This window comes from Ranitomeya variabilis, chromosome 4, assembly GCF_051348905.1.
Source record: "Ranitomeya variabilis isolate aRanVar5 chromosome 4, aRanVar5.hap1, whole genome shotgun sequence".
In the NCBI taxonomy this organism is placed as follows: Eukaryota; Metazoa; Chordata; class Amphibia; order Anura; family Dendrobatidae; genus Ranitomeya; species Ranitomeya variabilis.
In genome coordinates, this window is record NC_135235.1 from 614,362,856 (window position 1) to 614,381,171 (window position 18,316).

Below are 18,316 nucleotides of genomic sequence, written 5' to 3' on the forward strand. Positions count from 1 at the left end.
CAGCATATGAGTACATTTTTGATCATTGTTACTTTAATGGGAAGCAACACCTTTATTCCTGTCTTATGAAGGCAATGGCAGGATTTCCTCACTGTATTGTCTGCAAAAAAAAGGCTATATAGGAGATATATATATGGTACAAAATATGACACTGTCTCCCACAACATCTATCCTCCTGAAACAGCGCCACAACTGCACACAGGTATTGTCTTGTACTGCAGCTGAGCTCCTACATTCCTCCTTTTAAAGTATAAAGCATTACATGGATTACCTTGTAGTTCAATATTAATGAAGACCATAGAGCCTGGAAATACCTGCACCTTATGTCTCGCCTTCCGAGTGATTTCTCTTTTTACACTATAAGACCTTTATTTTTTCCAGCTTTGACAATGACTCTGAATCTTTCATTTGTTCTCTACCTAATACACTACTGTATGTGCTGGTGTCCTAGGGTCGTATGTTTTACCTTCTTTCTCCTGCCCTGAGCTTGTTCTTATCTTGGAAATTATCAATTCTTCTGTGTGATTGATTGTCCTGTTAGCTTGGCAGCAGAGCTGAACAAGATGTTAGTTCATTAGGGTCATGGTCAGATTTACTGGCCTGCAATGGTTGTAAGGCAAGATGAGGAAAGGTCAAAAGGAGCCAAAGCTGAATGATCTGTCTCAGTGATTACTTCTAAGAGGCATAGTGCTTGAATATAAATATTTTAATGGTCCTATTTGGACCTGTACATGGTAATATAGTCAACAGAAGTGGGAATATAAAATGAGAACCCCACTATAAGGGAGCTATCCATGGTGGTAGTAGAAGTCTGTAGTCAGTCTATGTGACTGCAACCTTGTGAATCCTCACAGTGCGCGCGCTGCACTATATCAGGATTTGCTAGCGTCGTGAACAGGTGGACGCTTGACTGCTTGTATGCGATTTGAATACTAGCGGTCACATGCCAACTAGACATGCATGAGACGTAGCACATCTAGTTGCAGTGTGGCCAGAAATATACATATTGCATACCTGCAGTCACATGACCGCCTGCTCCTGGTACTGGGAGAATACTGACAACGCACACTATGCGCGATGTGAGGATTCACAAGTCTGCATTCACATAGAGTGACTGCAGACTTGAGCCCCAAGCCTGTACAACACCTTAAATGTTTTGTGTACCTCTTCCTGAAACAGGGATATGTGTTATGGTGACCTGGTGGTTAGGAGCACTAGGAATGACCTGATGAGCAAACTAGTAATACAGGACCAGCTCTGGGAAGTGGGAGCTCTGCTGACCGCAACCCCTAATCCTATCACAACAACTAGAAATAGCCGTGGAGCGTACCTGACTCTGCCTAGACGCCTCTTCACAGCCTAAGAGCTAACTACCCCTAAAGATAGAAAATAAAGCCTACCTTGCCTCAGAGAAATTCCCCAAAGAAAACAGGCAGCCCCCCACAAATATTAACTGTGAGTTAAGATGGAAGTCACAAACACAGGAATGAAATAGGTTTCAGCAAAGGAGGCCAGACTTAACTAAACAGACTGAGGATAGAAAAGGCAACTTTGCGGTCAGCACAAAAAACTATAAAAACCACGCAGAGTGTGCAAAAGAGACCCCCGCACCGACTCACGGTGCGGAGGTGCCACTCTGCATCCCAGAACTTCCAGCTAGCTTGGCAAAATCATGATAGCAAGCTGGACAGAAAACAGAGATAAACAATTTAACTAGCAGGGACTTAGCTTTTGCTGGAGTAGACAGGTCATCTGCAAGATCCAAGAGAGAACTGAACCAGTACTAGAACATTGACAGCTGGCATCAAGTAACGATCTGAGTGGAGTTAAATAGAGCAGCCAGCCTAGAACTAAATGAGGCCAGCTGGAGAAGGAACCTCAGAACCAGCAGCTCCACTCACAGCCCCCAGAGGGAGTCCATGGACAGAACTCGCCGAAGTACCATTCATGACCACAGGAGGGAGTTCGAGAACAGAATTCACAACAGATATGTTATTGGTAACCTTTTGATCCCGTGGCTCTGTTAAGTGGGCATATAATAATGTACCTGGTAAATTTGTCCTATGTTTACCTGGTTGATGGACGTTGGGTAAACCTTTACATTTTAGGGTTTTACATTGTTTAATAACTCTTATTCAGCCTATTGCTACTGGGATCCAGTATTTCCACCGTATAAACACCTTGTTCTTGAGTAAGACACAATTCACATGACATGTATAGTCTTGGTATAAGGCCTCTCATGTAGTCCATTCAGATCTCATGCTTAGCACTGAGGATTGGGAAACACCTCTAAACATGTGTCTGCAAGTTGAGATTCTGGTTTGGCTTTAATCCTAAGTCAGTTGACAAGGTTCATTATAGGGTTGATATTGCCTTTAGGATTCCTACTTCCAATAGAAGGCACTACAGTTCAAATCCTCTTCCTCTCTGAAGAGGAAATTTGAATATTTAATTTCCAAGAGGAGCATTGGATGGACTATTAAGTCTCCTTACACTGGCATGTCAGCCACGTCACTCTCCACAAGGAGGTACATTATCCCTTAGACCCTAGATTGTGAGCCCTCGCGGGCAGGGTCCTCTCTCCTCCTGTACCAGTTGTGACTTGTGTTGTTTAAGAATATTGTAATTGTTTTTATTATGTATACCCCTCCTGACATGTAAAGCGCCATGGAATAAATGGGCTATAATTTAAATAATTTGGACTGATGATGGGCAGACTGGCTCTTTTTTGGTGATTTGGGTCACTTGGAACCGCTTACCAAAAAGAGCCTGCTATTTTGGATCCCTATTACATATTTGTTCACCTGCGGTAAACACGTATTTAAGATGAAGTTACTGCGGCTGAAACTGTATAATTTGGATGGGTGAGGTTTCGTCCACTAAACACCGTAATTTTACGAACAGTGAGAGCCATTCACTTCAGTGCGTTTCACTGAGAAGCTGGCTGCCATCATTCCTAGCAGGGAGTCGTCTCTTTGTCTTGCTTCGGTTGCTAACGACCCTGTCACAGGGTCCTACTCCGGTATCACACAATCAACAGAGCGAGAGATGAGTGAAAAGATCCAAGAATCTTTATTTAGGCAAAAACACGAAAGGTCCAGATATACGATCCACCACACAAATGATAAAAAATAGTCCAGAACACGAATGCAGTTCAGTAACAGGATAAAAGCCCAACAATCCAGCACAGAGGATAAAATATGGTCCATACGCTTCCCCTTCTCTCTGATGTGCTGTGTTCACTTCATAGTTCCAAACAAGACTGATCTGTGTCTCACCTCCCCATTCACAGGATAGGGGAGTGGGTCGCAGGGGCTCATTGTTTTAACAAGCTAGGTCAACATGTCATTAGCATATTAGCAAACAACATTATTCACTGACCCTGTGGAGAGATATCAGTACAGGAATGTGGGGAGAATATCAGATGGCAAATAACAACTCAACACCATGAAAATACGTAAAATAGAAATATACACAAAATGATACCCACACAGCATATCACACCATCACAGACCCATTTAGGTATGTTCCCACGATCAGGAAGAAGCAGCGCTTTGGATGCTGTGTCCCAATCACACAGGTAAATCAGCATGTGATCACTGAACCATGCAGATTTACCACATTTAATACATTTTATTGAAATTTCTGTTGTGAAGACTAGGGAAAGTGGCTCGTAAGCCCGCTCCACAGGTGATCCTCAGGTTCACATACATGCATAGTGGACATGGGAATTCTAAAATCTCAAGCCACTATTACGTTACATCTGGCCACAGCGTTTTTAAGCATTAATATACAGCATCAAAACCGCAGCAATTCATGATCGTGGTCACATTCCCTCAGTAGTTTGGAGTAAAACTGTCCATACACGTAAGAGCAAAGTCTGTCAAACCTACCAGTTTTGCTAATTTTATGTGCGTGACGGCTTACCAACTTGGGGGAGGAAAAAGTAATCCGAGATATGTAGCAGCATATTTCCTACTGAGCATTCATGCCACCGAGCATGCATGTGTATAGGGGAGGAGTCAAGGGAAATAGCCCTGGATTGTCATTGTGGGTAAGCAGCTTATAAGGCTAGCCATGCACATTCAGTTAAATCAACTAAGCTCACTCATTCTGTTTAGAATACATGATTTTTTAATGTATTGGGGCCTCCCATCTTTCCTTCGATAACAGCTGTCAAGAGAGATAAGGATCGGGAAGTTTGAATTTCAATGACGGTTCCTTTAGTGCGTGATCCTTTTCCATTTCATCACCTGAACCTTTGAATCTCGGTGCCTGATCGTTTTGATTTTCAGCACCCGATTGTTTTGAACTTCAACTTCCTATCCTTTGGAAATTCAGTGATCGATCCTTTGGCATTTCAGCGCCTGAACCTTTGAATGTCAGCAGCCATTGCTGTTCACTTTCAGCACACTATCATTTTGAATTTTAGTTCTTGGTAGTTTTGAACTTTAGCGTCCTACTTTTTGGAATTTCAATGATCAATAATTTTGAAATTCAGCACCTTATCCTTTGAACTTTCACCCATTGCTGTTGAATTTCAGCTCGTGATCATTTTCAATTTCAACTTCCTATCATTTCAAATTTTAGTGATCGATCATTTTGAATTCCAGCACCTTGAAATTTTGACTTTCAGTGCTTGATCGTTTTGAACGTCAACCGCCTGTCCCTTGAAACTTTAATTATCAATCCTTTTGAATTTCAGTGCCGATCATTTTGAATTTCAGTGCCCATTACCGTTAAATTTCAGTACCCAATTGATTTTAATTTCTTTGCCTATCATCTTGAATTCCAGCTCCTGAACCTTTGAATTGTATCTCCTTATGGGTTTAAATTTCAACACTGATCCTTCTGAATTTATAATTTATTCCTGTTGAATTTCAGCACCGAGTCATTTTGATGTTTAACGCCTGACACCTTTTAGAGTTCAGCATCTAATTATTTTTTTTCCATGGGAGGAAAGCAATCCCCATTCAGGACATACTCATGCTTGTTGTTGAGAAGATGGCTGTTGCCCAAACTGCATTTGTCCAATCTCGTCTGCAGAGAAAAGCAATGTCTATGGTCAGCCTATCTTTTAGAAAATCTGTTTATCAGTTAGTTACTCTAGTGGTCATTCTACACATTTTAGCCCCTTGTGTAGGGGGTCTCAGTAATTAGGGATGAGGCTACAACAAGTACTAAAGCCCTGGCTGGATTACTGACACACCGGTTTCAGCTTTTACAATTTTACTTTGTGTTTATTATTTAAAAATATATATATATTCTTGGTTGAAAGCTTTTACATTACTGATAATTTGCTGGTATAAAAAATATGCCACGCAACAGAGTCTGTATGACTTTACTGCAAACCTGCAGCTGAAAGAAATTGAGCGACCACTTGATGAAAATCGGACAACGAGCCGGTCTTCCTGCTTCACCTAAAGTCACAGTCTAAATAAAGGATGCTGGAAATGTAAGCACACTCCCGTGGACTCTGGAAAGAGTAAACTGTTTTGGTGTAGTTTCGTATTTTGTGAAGAAATTGATTTTTTTGTTTACTTTCTTTGCCCCTGCATCATTTTTCATTTTAAAAGTGGGAATGACATTTTAAACGTCCTGCCAGAAGAAGATATGTAGGATGGTAGGAAGTAATCATTCCTGTGGCTCACAAAGTACCTTGATCAATAAGCGGAGCAACGTTGGCTATGAAACATTGCACTCGAGAGCACTGAATCAGAGACCTGGCAGTGGGAGCATGTCCATCTTACCGAGAACTTAAAAGGCTGCCAACTGAGCTGAAATCCATCATTGATGAACCGGGACGTTGGTGATAAGTGGTCTACAAGTTTTGGCTCTTGCTAAAGACTTGAAAACAAATATATCCGGCATCCTGTGCCTTAGAAATAATTTTCATGTCCTTACTAATTTTTCTTTAACCTTTAAAGATGTGACTTTCTAATGAACTTATTGTCCAAAATAGTTGAAGGGCACAGATCTATAACAAGTCCCTTCCTAAAGTTTAGTGCCACATTAGTTATACACTTACCTTTATGTACCGTAGACACATAAATGGTCTGCGGTGCAACCTCCGGTCTGATCAATTCTGTCTTTGGACCTCATCAGTCAAATCTTGTAGACACCAGGCACACAAAGCTGTCAACAAAGCTACAATTTAACATTATTTGAAGCAAGTGCAATGGCGAATTACTAAGGACATCCAGAATTTATATTATTTATTTCACTCATTATTTTCCCCAACTCTTTACTTACCTCCTCATCACTGTCCCCTATTGTGGCCCACAATCTAAATTCCCTATCAGTATGTCTTTGGAGTCTTTTGTTGAAGTCAAATTCCAATAAACGTAATAAACAATTTATCATAACAAAAAATGGTCTCCACTAATAAATACCATAAAATGTATGTCTACCAAAAAAATAATGCAAAGATTTAAAGATATGCTCCTCAATATTGAAATTGTAACAAGTTACTGGAAAATTACAGCTTGGATCGACATGTTAAAGTCAAATGTTGAAAAAATGGAAACAACATTTTCAAGATATCTCGATTTATTCAGTTTGGAGTATGAGCGCCACGCACAGAACTTTCCGCATTTACAGCCTCGGCTGCTATCAGTAAGGTTTGCCTGCCGCACTGAATGCACTTGCATAAAACCTGTAAATAGGCACAGTCTTGCTACCCTCATGCCCCATAACAAGATAAAACGGAGTTTGGTGCTTATACCAGTTTAGTATGCCGAGGGTCTGTGTTAAGTCTCAATCTTCCAACTACTTTCTACATTTGCGAGGTTGTTTTTTTTTTCATCAGCACTCTGCCACCATTATAGGTGCAGGACATCATTTTACTTCACAGCATGCATTGCTTCTGCCATTGTTCAGTGGCTTGCTGGCCCAAAACTCAAAGGTCGCCTCTCTGTTATGTCTGTGGGGAGCAGGAGCAGAGAGATGAAGACTGGTCCCCTCTCCCTGTAGAAGGACAAAGACCCACCACTACTTCCAGTAATCCATCTCGGCATCTCTGCCTCTAGAGACGCATTACACTCGGGGACAGACAGTGAGACAGAAGGTAGACTATTAGTTGACAGAATTTTGGGGTTGTAAAACAGCAGACCTGCAAAAAAGTGGTTTCCAGATTGTGTCTTTATCCCATTCTCTATCACATTAGATTGTCTGACAGTACATGAGCCATTTAATGTCAGACCTCCAAACATAAGCTGACCAAGTTCACATACTTCCCAAAAAATGCTCTATTTTTAGTAAGATATAAGTAGAATAGTCTACAATATATAAACGGCCACCTGCATTGTATAATGTGGAATATGGCCAAAAGATGCACACATGTCCAAAGTTGTAAAAGATCACATTCTTTCATACATGATAGCAGCAATGTTTGGTGGAAAGCCTGACAGCTTTGTCTAAAGGGTAAAATGTGATAAATACTTGTCAGTCAGGAAAAATATCTATTCCTTGCAAGAAAATGGGTTCACAAATACAAGGTGTGGAAAAATACATTTTGAGTACATGCTATACACTTTCTTCTGCTTATGCGAGTTTGCTTGATGAGGATTGTGGCTTTAAAGGGTTTGGCCACACCTTTACAATGTTTTTCATGTGAACTAAATGCCATAGATAAGCACTTTTACTAAATACTTTGCTTTCTCAATTTTTTTTTGTAACTTGAGCTGTGCCTCTGGTGACCTGGCTGAGAATCCCCAGACTTCCTTTGACGTCACCTCAAAATCTCCCTGAGATCTGGGTTTTAGAATGTTGTGGGATGGCATGATTTGCTATTGGTGGGTGGTGCTCCATTCAGCGTAGCTCACACTACTCCTGTGCATGCTTCTGCAGGCAGCACTCCCTGCAGACACATCATTCCCTGCAGACACAGCACTCCCCGCTGACACAGCACTCCCCGCAGACACAGCACTCCCCGCAGACACAGCACTCCCCGCAGACACAGCACTCCCCGCTGACACAGCACTCCCCGCAGACACGGCACTCCCCGCAGACACGGCACTCCCCGCTGACACAGCACTCCCCGCTGACACAGCACTCCCCGCAGACACAGCACTTCCCGCAAGCACAGCACTCCCCGCAGACACAGCACTCCCCGCGGACACAGCACTCCCCGCGGACACAGCATTCCCCACGGACACAGCACTCCCCGCGGACACAGCACTCCCCGCGGACACAGCACTCCCCGCAGACACAGCACTCCCCGCAGACACAGCACTCCCTGCAGACACAGCACTCCCTGCAGACACAGCACTCCCTGCAGACATAGAATTCCCTGCAGACACCACTGCATGCAGGCACAGCTCTCCCTGCAGACACAGCACTCCCCGCAGACACAGCACTCCCCATAGACACAGCACTCCCCGCTGGCACAGCACTCCCCGCTGACACAGCACTCCCTACAGACACAGCACTCCCCGCAGACACAGCACTTCCCGCAGGCACAGCACTCCCCGCAGGCACATCACTCCCCGCAGATACAGCACTCCCTGCAGACATAGCATTCCCTGCAGACACAGCACTGCATGCAGGCACAGCTCTCCCTGCAGACACAGCACTCCCCGCAGACACAGCACTCCCCGCTGACACAGCACTCCCCGCTGACACAGCACTCCCCGCTGACACCGCACTCCCTACAGACACAGCACTCCCCGCAGACACAGCACTCCCCGCAGACACAGCACTCCCCGCAGGCACAGCACTCCCCGCAGATACAGCACTCCCCGCAGACACAGCACTGCATGCAGGCACAGCACTCTCTGCAGACACAGCACTCTCTGCAGACACAGCACTCTCTGCAGACACAGCACTCTCTGCAGACACAGCACTCCCTGCAGACACAGCACTCCCTGCAGACACTGCACTCCCTGCAGACATTGCCCTCCCTGCAAAAACCGCCGTCCCTGCAGACATGGTTTTCCTTGCAGACACAGCACTCCTTGCATACATGGTTTTCCTTGCAGATACAGCATTCTTGCAGGGGAGATCCAGTGACCAGTGCTATATGCGAGGGTCACTATGTGTCCCCCAGGATGCGCACAGAAGCGTATTGAGGCTGCGGGAGTGCATTGCAGTCACAGGCATAGCTGTGATTGCAGTGCAGAATAAAAGTAAATGTTGATCTTGGGCGAGCTATTTGCCGAAGGTAGATTTAAGAAAACCTGCCATGGGCTTTTATTTTTGGAGCGGACTACAGGATGGTAGTGAGGTGGTCCACTTCCTCCCAGCCAGGACTAGCAAGTGACCTATGGCTACAGGTTCCTTGTAAAAACCCAGCAGAAAATTGTTGGGTGTGTCAGTCTTGGTTTGCAACCTTGCAGAGCAGGTGGCTCTGCAAAACTTCAGCCTAAGTTCTCCTTTTATACTTTTCTTTTGGATCCCCTCCTAGCTTTGCCTGCAGAAACACCACCAATATTACGCTGTTAGATTACAGACTTCAACATTCAGTCTCTGCATTGTGATTTTTTAGCATGGATACAATTATAATATTAGAGAGCACTGAGGTCCTTGGTCCTTTTTGTCCTGTCTCCACTGATCTGTCTACATTTATTACAACCGTTCGGAAACTTTCTCCCACTGTTTCGAAATATGCAACGTATATTGTAATATTGTCCTCTAGTGTTTCTGTGCCACGGAAGCTTGAGGGAAAATTGAGAATGTAAAATATATTGTCATACGATAAAACAAAGCTTTCACAAGTCAGGAGAAATAAAACCAATGACTGCATAAACAAAACCTGTGTTTATTTGTATGCACAGACGCTTCCTAAGGAGGTTGAAAAGCTCCCAGCGCAGCATACGGGATGTGTCAGAACAGATTAATCTTTAATCATTCCTCAGTGATAGATTCCCTTTGAGATTGTAGGGCTTTATATCTTACAAGTGCAATGAGGGATATGATCAAAACCCCCATACACATCAGGGGATTGGGAGAGAGGTACAGTGATAACATGGACCTAGAAAAGCATTCACTTTTACATGTCAGGAACTTGTACCGAGGAAACTTCTCATGAAAGGAAAGGGATTTACGTTGTGCTCAAAAGTTTACATACCCCGGCATAATTTTTGCTTTCTTGGCCTTTTTTCAGAGAATATGAATGATAACACCACAACTTTTTCTCCACTCATGGTTAGTGGTTGGGTGAAGCCATTTATTGTTAAACTACTGTGGTTTCTCTTTTTAACTCATAATGATAACCCAAAACATCCAAATGACCCTGATCAAAAGTTCACGAACCCTGGTGATTTTGGCCTGATAACATCCACAGAAGTTGACACATGCTAGACAGCCCAGAAATTTACAGGAACTGGAGGCTTTTTGCCAAGAAGAGTGGGCAGCTTTACCATCTGAGAAAATAAAGAACCTTATCCACAACCACCACAAAAGACTTCAAGCTGTCATTGATGTTAGAGGGGGGCAATATACGGTATTTAAAAATGGGGTATGTGAACTTTTGATCAGGGACATTTGGATATTTTGGGTTGTCATTATGATTTAAAAAGAGAAAACACAGTAGTTTGACAATAAATGGCTTCACCCAGCCACTAACCATGAGTGGAGAAAAAGTGTTAGTGCTATCTTAACCCCTTCCCGACATGTGACGGAATAGTACGTCACATGTCGGGACCCCCGCTTTGATGTGCGCTCCGGCGGTGAGCGCACATCAAAGCCGGGACATGTCAGCTGTTTTGAACAGCTGACATGTGCCCGCAATAGGCGCGAGCAGAATCGCGATCTGCACGCGCCTATTAACTAGTTAAATGCCGCTGTCAAACGCAGACAGCGGCATTTAACTACCGCATCCGGCCGTGCGGCCGGATATGAGCGCATCGCCGACCCCCGTCACATGATCGGGGGTCGGCGATGCTCCTCCATTGTAACCATAGAGGTCCTTGAGACCTCTATGGTTACTGATTGCCGGTGGCTGTGAGCGCCCCCCTGTGGTCGGCGCTCACAGCACACCTGCATTTCTGCTGTGTAACAGCGATCTTATGATCGCTGCTGCATAGCAGAGCCGATCGGGCTGTGCCTGCTTCTAGCCTCCCATGGAGGCTATAGAAGCATGGCAAAAGTAAAAAAAAAAAGTTTTTAAAAATGTGAAAAAAATAAAAAAAATATAAAAGTTTAAATCACCCCCCTTTCGCCCCAATCAAAATAAATCAATTAAAAAAAAAACCAACCTACACATATTTGGTATTGCCGCGTTCAGAATCGCCCGATCTATCAATAAAAAAAAAGCAATTAACCTGATTGCTAAATGGCGTAATGAGAAAAAAATTCGAAACGCCAGATTTACGTTTTTTTGGTCGCCACGACATTGCATTAAAATGCAATAACGGGCGATCAAAAGAACGTATCTGCACCAAAATGCTATCATTAAAAACGCCAGCTCGGCACGCAAAAAATAAGCCCTCACCTGACCCCAGATCACGAAAAATGGAGACGCTACGAGTATCGTAAAATGGCGCAATTTTGTTTTGTTTTGTTTTTTGCAAAGTTTGGAATTTTTTTTCACCACTTAGGTGAAAAATAACCTAGTCATGTTAGGTGTCTATGAACTCGTAGTGACCTGGAGAATCATAATGGCAGGTCAGTTTTAGCATTTAGTGAACCTAGCAAAATAGGCAAGCAAAAAACAAGTGTGGGGTTGCATTTTTTTTGCAATTTCACTGCACTTGGAATTTTTTTCCCGTTTTCTAGTACACGGCATGCTAAAACCAATGATGTCGTTCAAAAGTACAACTCGTCCCGCAAAAAATAAGCCCTCACATGGCCAAATTGACGGAAAAATTAAAAAGTTATGGCTCTGGGAAGGAGGGGAACGAAAACGGAAAAACGGAAAAAGCTCCGGGGGTGAAGGGGTTAAAGGGCCACTGTCACCCCCTCCAGCCGTTATAAACTAAAAGAGCCACCTTGTGCAGCAGTAATGCTGCATTCTAACAAGGTGGCTCTTTTAGTTTTAGGTGCATGTATTACCAAAATAAAGGGTTTTATATTTTCGCCAAAATACCGTATATACTCGAGTATAAGCCGAGATTTTCAGCCCAAATTTTTGGGCTGAAAGTGCCCCCTCGGCTTATACTCGAGTCACGGTCGGCGGGTGAGGGGGAGAGGGTGCTGAGGCATACTTACCTAGTCCAGGCGATCCTGACGCTCCCCCTGCCCGTCCCACGTCCCACCTCCCATAGGGGCGGAGCCGCATAATTCATTTCTCTAATCAGCGGTGCCGGTGACCGCTGACAGAGGAAGAGGCTGCGGCACCGAAGACAGGCAGGGGGAAGGAGCGGGACGCCGGGAGCAGGTAAGTATCGCATATTCACCTGTCCTCGTTCCACACGCCGGGCGTTGTCTCCATCTTCCCGGCGTCTCTCTGCACTGACTGTTCAGGTCAGAGGGCGCGATGACGCATATAGTGTGCGCGCCGCCCTCTGCCTGATCAGTCAGAGCGGAGAGACGCCGGGAAGATGGCGCCGAGGAGCTGCAAGCAAGACAGGTGAGTATGTGTTTTATTATTTTTATTGCAGCAGCAGCAACAGCTATGGGGCAATAATGGACGGTGCAGAGCACTATATGGCACAGCTATGGGGCAATAATGGACGGTGCAGAGCACTATATGGCACAGCTATGGGGCAATAATGGTGCAGAGCACTATATGGCACAGCTATGGGGCAATAATGGTGCAGAGCACTATATGGCACAGCTATGGGGCAATAATGGTGCAGAGCACTGTGTGGCACAGCTATGGGGCAATAATGGACGGTGCAGAGCACTATATGGCACAGCTATGGGGCAATAATGGTGCAGAGCACTATATGGCACAGCTATGGGGCAATAATGGACGGTGCAGAGCACTGTATGGCACAGCTATGGGGCAATAATGAATGGTGCAGAGCACTATATGGCACAGCTATGGGGCAATAATGAATGGTGCAGAGCACTATATGGCACAGCTATGGGGCAATAATGGACGGTGCAGAGCACTGTATGGCACAGCTATGGGGCAATAATGGTGCAGAGCACTATATGGCACAGCTATGGGACAATAATGGTGCAGAGCACTATATGGCACAGCTATGGGGCAATAATGGACGGTGCAGAGCACTGTATGGCACAGCTATGGGGCAATAATGAATGGTGCAGAGCACTATATGGCACAGCTATGGGGCAATAATGAATGGTGCAGAGCACTATATGGCACAGCTATGGGGCAATAATGGACGGTGCAGAGCACTGTATGGCACAGCTATGGGGCAATAATGGTGCAGAGCACTATATGGCACAGCTATGGGACAATAATGGTGCAGAGCACTATATGGCACAGCTATGGGACAATAATGGTGCAGAGCACTATATGGCTCAGCTATGGGGCAATAATGGTGCAGAGCACTATATGGCACAGCTATGGGACAATAATGGTGCAGAGCACTATATGGCACAGCTATGGGACAATAATGGTGCAGAGCACTATATGGCACAGCTATGGGGCAATAATGGTGCAGAGCACTATATGGCACAGCTATGGGGCAATAATGAACGGTGCAGAGCACTATATGGCACAGCTATGGGGCAATAATGAATGGTGCAGAGCACTATATGGCACAGCTATGGGACAATAATGGTGCAGAGCACTATATGGCACAGCTATGGGGCAATTATGAACGGTGCAGAGCACTATATGGCACAGCTATGGGGCAATTATGAACGGTGCAGAGCACTATATGGCACAGCTATGGGGCCATAATGAACGGTATGGAGCATCTATTTTTATTTTTGAAATTCACCGGTAGCTGCTGCATTTTTCACCCTAGGCTTATACTCGAGTCAATAAGTTTTCCCAGTTTTTTGTGGCAAAATTAAGGGGGTCGGCTTATACTCGGGTCGGCTTATACTCGAGTATATACGGTACCTTTCTTTAGCCAGCGAGGCAGGTCCTCACCCCCCTGCTTGTAACGCCACATTGACATCACTCAAATATTCAGGGGTGCCAGGCACCGCCCCCTCAGCGCTGTTTACCCATGAAATCCGGCGCCTGCGCTGTGTATCGCTGTTTGGTGCAGGCGCAGAGAGCTCTGGCCGTCTGACGTCACAGCCAGGCTTGCAGACTGCGCCTGTGCGGCGAGTGCGGCCACCCACCTTGGTAATCCCGCAGTGTGTTATGCATTATGCAGAGTACGGGGCTGGGATTCACAAGCAGGGCGGCCGCACAGGCGCAGTCTGCAAGCCTGGCTGTGACGTCAGACGGCCAGAGCTCTCTGCGCCTGCACCAAACAGCGATACACAGCGCAGGCGCCGGATTTCATGGGTAAACAGCGCTGAGGGGGCGGTGCCTGGCACCCCTGAATATTTGAGTGACGTCAATGTGGCGTTACAAGCAGGGGGGTGAGGTCCTGCCTCCCTGGCTAAAGAAAGGTATTTTGGCAAAAATATAAAACCCTTTATTTTGGTAATACATGCACCTAAAACTAAAAGAGCCACCTTGTTAGAATGCAGCATTACTGCTGCACAAGGTGGCTCTTTTAGTTTATAACGGCTGGAGGGGGTGACAGTGGCCCTTTAATATATACTTACCTTGTAATGTCTTCACATCCTGTTCCATCCAGATGTGTCCGGATCCCAGAATTCCAAGTGGCGGAAGTTCACCGACCTCCATATTGGGACACCCAAGTGATGGGTGTCTCAATATGGAAACTGCTGGTGGTACCAGCCTCTTGCGCGGTACCACCAGAGTGGAACACCGTCGCACCACACACACACACACACACACCGTATGCAGCCTCTTGCATGGTACCACCAGTGGAACACCGTCGCGAACATGACTCCGCCGGGATCAGCCGAATTAATCACTAACCGCTGCCATCTTTGATCAGGAGGAGCACATGTGCAGTTTTAATGTGACTGCCGCTATCTGTCTGCACAAAGATGGCAGCGGTCTGAAAGCGCACAGGGGTGAGAGAGACAGAGGACTGGGGGGAGACAGCTCAAACAGGACAGCTCATGAGGAGAGAACACAGCACAGGAAGGAGAGACAGCAGACAAGGGGGATAGCACATGGGGTAGACGGGTCAAAGAAGAGAGCACAGACTGGAGTAGTCAGCACATGGGGAAAGAGAGAGTGGAAAGGTGGGTGAGCACATGGGGGGGAGAGATTCTCAACGCTGCAAAGCCTGCCCCCATCGTGACATTACCGCCCTCCCGATGTGATAGCATCGGGCCTCCATCTAGTCATTCATATTCTCTGAAAAAGGCCAAGAAAGCAAAAATTCTGCCAGGTATGTAACCTTTTGAGCACAACTGTATATATATGTATATTCTAAAAAGATGCATGTTTGGTAAACGTACTGGCTTGGAGAACCATATTACTAGGTGTATTTTACTGCATAGTGAACATGGTAAAGAATAAAACCCCCAAAATTGCATTACTGCGTTTATTTCTCTATTTCAACGTACTTGGTCTTTTTTCCTGCTTTCCAGTGAACCACATGATAAAAAGAATGATATCATTCAAAAGTACAACTCGTCCTGCAAATGACAACCCCTCACACATCTACGTGGATGAAACAATAGAAAAGTTATAGCTCTTGGGAGAAGGGGAAGAAAAAACGAAAGCGCAAAAAGCGGCAAAGCGCCCTACTGGGAAGGGGTTAAAGCGTTAATGCACATACAATTAATTGCAGATGAATTCCCTGATTTCCAAACAATCCACAAACCATCTATTGTTTAAAATTGATTTAACAATAACAGATATCAAGGAAAAGCAGGATTGCTCACGTTGGATTTCACATGCCCGGTCCTTTGTTCTACATGGAGATAAACTGCTGTCAAATGTCTCGGCAGCAGCTTATTCCCTACTCATTTCATTACCAGCCAAACCTGGCATTCATGTTTGTGGGGAAGGAAAGATGCCATCATCAGTTTCTTCAGCCTGTTCATGGAATGAGAGGAGTTGTAGTTTGGCAGCAGATGGCGAGTAACAGGTTGCAGTATGAATCTCAGTTTTAGGGTATATTCATAATTTTGCAGCATTTTCCTCTCTTTTCGTTTGCGCAGTGAAAACGCTGTGTTTTACTGTGTCTGCAAAGTAAATTTAGATTTCCAAAATTTCATTCACAGGCTGTGTTTTTTGTGTATTTTGAGCTGCCGGACATTTTTTTTAAAATTTGCAACACGTCAATTCTTTCAACATTTTTCACCCATTCTAATGAATAGAAAATAATGCATGCAAAAACACACATTCTCATTTTTGGTGCAAAAAAAAATTCCACAGCAAAAAACGCTACATGTGAACATACACTTATGTTGATTTACCGTTTGTCTTTGAAGTGCACTGAGTAGGTTTCTTTTTTTGGTTATCCCTCAGAATTAGAATATGTTCACTCAGTAAGAGGGGTGATAACATGAAGAAAAGTTCCTGTATTTCCCCTAGGTCCCTGACTCCCCTCTCCTTATGCCTGATGGATACAAGCTGTGTTTAGTGAGAAAGCCGTAGGCTTTGAAGCCGTAGGCTTTGATTATAAGAGCAGTGATAACTTGAAGAAAATCGTATATTCTCAGAGTCACTGGGGACTCACAGTAAGAAGGGTGATAACACGAGAAAGAGTCTCTGTAAATCCCTTCCTCATTCTCAATTTTTACTGGATGTGTATTGTCACGTATGAGCGTGATATCACCAATATAGCACAAACAAATTAATTCAGGAAAAACATAAGATTTTGGTAATTTAAAACAAATAATTGAATTGCTTGTTAGGTAAATAAATTACATTTATTTATTAATGTCTCTGCTGTTACAGCCCAGGAATGCTTCACTCCAATCTATCTATCTATCTATCTATCTATCTATCTATCTATCTATCTATCTATCTATCTATCTATCTATCTATCTATCTATCCCATATCTATCTATCTATCTACCATAACTATCTATCTATCTATCTATCTATCTATCTATCTATCTATCTATCTATCTATCTACCCCATATCTATCTATCTATCTATCTATCTATCTATCTATCTATCTATCTATCCCATATCTATCTATCTATCTATCTATCTATCTATCTATCTATCTATCTCATATCTATCTATCTATCTATCTATCTATCTATCTATCTATCCCATATCTATCTATCTATCTATCTATCTATCTATCTATCTATCTATCCCATATCTATCTATCTATCTATAGTCAAAATAAGTTGAAACGGCACTCTATATAGCAATTATCAGGTGCTCTTTATTGGAGCATGTGGTGACGTTTCGGTCCTGGATGCAGACCTTTTTCAAGGTCTCAAAGACATACTGATAGGGAATCTAGATTGTGAGCCCAAATGGGGACAGTGATGATAATGTCTGCGCAGAGTAATATGATATAGTTATATAAACAATGCGTTAATAAATAAAAGCATACATTCCAGCACACACGTACAGACACACATTATTCAGCAAACTCTCAACGGTTCAGTTGGCTTCTGCAGAAACAAGAGCCATACATTCAGGGTTCATGGATGTTAAGACCATCTATTGCATCTTGCTGATCTATTCCCTCTGCTCGTGCTGAAAGTCTTCAGACATGACTTGATGAAAATGCCACAGTTGAGCAGTTACCTGTAGCCTTCATATTCCCTGATTAAACTACAAATATTCTCTTCTCAAGGCTTCGGCTTTGTTCTTTACAAGAATGTTGTTCTCAGGAAGGAGCAAAGTCAGACAATGACTTTTAAAAGATTCCGTACTGTAATATTTACCCTCTGTATTCTGAAAAGCATTTTTTTATGTAAGTAGGTACTTAAAGGAGTTGTCCATGATTAAGATATTAATGACCTGTCCTAGGGATAGGCATCAATGTCAGAATGGTGACACCTGGCACGCCAACGCTCAGTGGATACGTGGAGCTTCCACACACACAGCATTGAGCCAAATCACCACTGTGAACTTTTGATCAGGGTCATTTGGATGTTTTGGGTTGTCATTATGATTTAAAAGGAAAAAAACACAGTAATTTGACAATAAATGGCTTCACCCAACCACTAACCATGAGGGGAGAAAAAGTTTTGGTGTTATCATTCATATTCTCTGAAAAAAGGCCAAGAAAGCAAAAATTCTGCCGGGGTATGTAAACTTTTGAGCACAACTGTATCTATAGTGGACATCCCTTTTAAATAATGTTATCTCATCAAGATAAGCTCCATTCATATGAATGTCTAGAAGGGGTCTCCGCTCAAAGCACCCACTCTATGAGACTGACAGCCCCCTAGGTGCGTGCAGCTTTGCAGTTGCCCACTTGACTCTTTTACATGGTTGCC

At 44.0% G+C, this 18,316-nt stretch overlaps 1 protein-coding gene across 6 annotated transcripts in view; it reads left to right on the forward strand.

Moving 5' to 3' along the window:
- The window catches only part of SLC39A11 (solute carrier family 39 member 11), a 618,770-nt gene that overhangs the window by 314,768 nt on the left and 285,686 nt on the right, over window positions 1-18,316 (forward strand). The window lies entirely within an intron of this gene.